General features: G+C 49.6%; 1 long non-coding RNA gene across 1 annotated transcript; it reads left to right on the forward strand.

Moving 5' to 3' along the window:
• The first annotated feature begins 1,706 nt into the window (after positions 1-1,706).
• On the forward strand, positions 1,707-3,737 carry LOC308551979. Its single transcript, XR_013998084.1, has 2 exons — positions 1,707-2,112; positions 3,286-3,737. It is a non-coding gene; the product is annotated as an uncharacterized lncRNA (long non-coding RNA).
• Positions 3,738-3,986: the final 249 nt, after the last annotated feature.

Raw genomic sequence — 3,986 nt, forward strand, 5'->3', positions numbered from 1 at the left:
CAGCTTGGTGTCAGGCAAGGAAAGTGTGCTGGTCCCCTCCCTCTAAACTGTTGTCCACCTGGCTGAATGCCCACACCAGTGCAACCGACTCCCAGACGCCTCCTGTTTTCCTGCCCAACAATCCCCTCACCCCCCTGCGCCTGTGTGGTCCTTGGGAATGCATGGCCACCCTTCCCCTTCCCGTTTCCTGCCAGGACAGCGTTCATGCCAGACCTCTCCAAGAAAGTGTGCATGTACACACAGCATTGCACCAGGATTGCTGGTGAGGACCCTTCCCTTCAGGCCAGGCATGGGTCACTGCCGTCCTGAGGTTAGAGCTGGACACACAGGATGGTCTTGATAAAAGAAACACAATACTTTTTGAGTAAGTGTGGAGTGAGCGAATGAATGAATGGATGAGTGCATGACACCCAGGGTGATGTCCATAAGTGCAGAGAGAATGCATGAATGACACCCAGGATGACGTCTATATATGCAGAGTGGATGGGTGGATGGATGGATGGATGGATGGATGGATGGATGGATGGATGGATGGATGACACCCAGGATGACATCCATAGATGCAGAGTGAATGGATGAATGCATGAATGAATGGATGGATGACACCCAAGATGACTTCCATAGATGTAGAGTGAACGAATGAATGAATGGGTGGATGGATGGATGACACCCAGGATGACTTCTATAGATGCAGAGTGGATGGATGGATGGATGGATGGATGGATGGATGGATGGATGGATGGATGGATGGATGGATGGATGACACCCAGGATGACATCCATAGATGTAGAGTGAATGAATGAATGAATGAATGAATGAATGAATGAATGAATGGGTGGATGACATCCAGGATGACATCCATAGGTGCAGAGTGAATGGGTGGATGGATGGATGGATGGATGGATGGATCGAAGGATGACACCCAGGATAACATCCATATATGTAGAGTGAATGGATGGATGGATGGATGGATGGATGGATGGATGGATGGATGAATGGATGGATGGATGGATGGGTGGATGGGGATGGATGGATGGATGGATGGATGGATGGATGGATGGATGGATGGATGGATGGATGGATGACACCCAGGATAACATCCATATATGTAGAGTGGATGGATGGATGGATGGATGGATGGATGGATGGATGGATGGATGGATGAGTGGATGACACCCAAGATGACTTCCATAGGTGCAGAGTGAATGGGTGGATGAATGGATGGATGGATGGATGGATGGATGGATGGATGGATGGATGGGGGGATGGATGGATGCATGACACCCAGGATGACGTCCATAGGTGCAGAGTGAATGGATGAGCGAATGCATGCATGAATGAACAGAAAGAAGACGGCTGTGTTTTGGGGTTCATCCCCCCTTCTGTGCCCAGCACTCCTCCCTCTCCTGGATCCTCCCCCTTCAAGCTGTGTGGTCCACAGGACTGTCAATCACACAGGAGTAGGCGTGTGACCCATGCTTGACCAGTCACAGTGCTCCCCCTATCTGTCCACAGGGATTGATCCAAGGGGTGGTCCTCGGACCCTAGCAGAGCCCAACAGAAACTTCAGGAGCTGTGACTCGGGGGTGCTGAGAAAAAAGTATCTATTTTCTCTTTTTCTGAGAAGATAGGGGGCCAGGGGATGCCTGGATCCCTCTTTCCCTCCACACAGAACAAGTGACCCTACCTCAAAAGACACTAAAGCCTGAAGCTACAGGAGACAGAGAAACACGGAGCTAAACTAGAGAGCAAGAGACAGAGAAGGGGAGCCGACAACCACTTCAGCTCCTGGATCAAGCCATGCCTGAAGCTGCACCGAGATTCCTAATTATCCGATTGGACAGTTTCCACGCCAGCGTGAGTCAAGTGTCCATTGCTTGCCAGCAAAAGTGTTACGACTCACCCACTAGGAGCAGGGGTGCCCCGAGTGGGCAGACAGAATTCCAGAGGAGGCACCCACAAAACCCACACTTCCTGTCTGGGCAACACGCGACGATTCCACCACAGCCACGTGCATGAGGCACCCCACACCCCACTCCGCCCGTCTCCAGATATGGATCTTAGACCAGTTTCTTAACTCATGCTATTTCCTGGTTCAACATCTCGAGATGTGTAAGAATGTTTTTGTTTTTTCCCACAGCAGCCTCCACCATCGCCGGCACCCCCACTCGCATCTGAGGAGTCCCTTGCAGACCCCGTGTTCTCTCCGCGTGTCCCACAAACACCCTTGCAGGACTTTGGGGGGCCCGGGTTAAAATAGCACAAGGCGTTGAACTGAGCTGAGCTGCACCCTGCCCCAATTAAACAGCATCTTTAAAACAAAGAGACTTCCCTCACCCCTGGGTGTGCCTTGCCCCCCCGGGCACACTGTCCTCCCTGCCCCCCCCATCTCATGAGTGACTTACAGTTGGGGTCCTGAGTGAGCTGACCCGGTGAAGCTGGTCTGAGCCGGACGGCGGGGACCCTCACTGTGGCACAGAGGAGACAGACCCTTCAGGGGAAGCTGCAGACAGGAACGGAGCCAAGATCCAGCTCCCTGCCCTCCTGGGGATCCTCTGGCCCGTCCCCCAAACGGACACACTCCGATGACACAGTCCCCAACCCTCCAGGGACCCTATGGGGCCGCTTCTAACGGCACCCTGTCATCTGCAGGTTTAATTAAACGCACAAAGGTTGTGAAACCCAGAGCCACAATGGATGGGAGAGGTTCCTCTTTTTCCAGATGGGCCCCTGGGGGCACAGAAGGTCACTGGAGCCGGTTTTACATAAGTTTTTTAAAATACATTTTTTTAAAAAAAACAAAAAACCAACACGTTATTAAGAAATTAAAAGAAATTAAGTGTCACCTCAGTATATGCAGGAATCATTTCCTGAGGGTGAGTTTAGGATGAGACCATGTAATGAAGTTTTAAGCATGGCTTTCGATGACTATCTTATTAATTATTATTATTATATTTTTATTATTTGTTAATCCTCACAGGAGGATATTTTTTCCATTGATTTTTAGAGAGAGGGAAGGGAGGGAGAGAGAAAAACATCCATGTGAGAGAGACACATGCATTGGTCGCCTCCCACACCTGCCCGACCGGGGCCAGGAATAGCATCTGCAACCCAGGTACATGCCCTTGAGCTGGAATCGAACCCAAGACCCCCCAGTGTGTGGCCCATGCTCTAATCACTGAGCCATACCAGCCAGAACTAAATTTATTTTTTAAAAAATATTTATGTTCAGATGAAGTATTGAAAAACTGATTAGATTGTCATTCAAATGCTCTCTATTATCAGGGAAGCAGCTGGACTGTTATATATTTGCTAAGATTTCCCTTCGCACGGGCTGAGCTTTACCGTGTTGAAGCCCTAACCCCCAGGACCCCGAGGAACCAGCCCTGCCCACGCCTGGATCTCGGACGTCCAGCCTCCAGGACCGGGAGGCGATTGTCTGTGGTTGAAGCCGCCCGCAACCTGTGGCAGGCCTGCCACACTAACACACTGCTCATTCTGCAATTAGGGAAAAATAAATAAAATAAAATTAGGAAGAAACATTGTATAACAATCAATCGCAACAGTATAACAAAGACTCACAGTGTAACCAATATTATCACATAATTTATTATGGATACTGTAACGAATTATTAAACTACATATTAACCCAAATTTTTTTTAAACATTGTAACAAAACTAACAACAAAAAGCTTTGCTAACATCCATGCAAAGCAAAATATAAAACTTCAGCCTTCTCTCTGTCTCTTTTTTTTTTTTTTTTTTTTTAACTTTAGGGGCAAATGGCTTCAGAAGAGTGTAGAGCCCCGGCCGGAGTGGCTCAGTGGTTAGAGCACCGGGGCCATGAGCACCGAGGGGTCCCAAGTTCGATTCCTGGTCAAGGACACGAACCTGGGGTTGCGGGTTTGATTCCTGGCCCCGGCGGGGGCTGGGGAGGGAAAAGGGGGGAGTTTCGGTTTCATGGGGACAGAGTTTCGGTTCAGGAC

The sequence above is a fragment of the Miniopterus schreibersii genome (assembly GCF_964146895.1).
Source record: "Miniopterus schreibersii genome assembly, chromosome: Y".
NCBI lineage: Eukaryota > Metazoa > Chordata > Mammalia > Chiroptera > Miniopteridae > Miniopterus > Miniopterus schreibersii.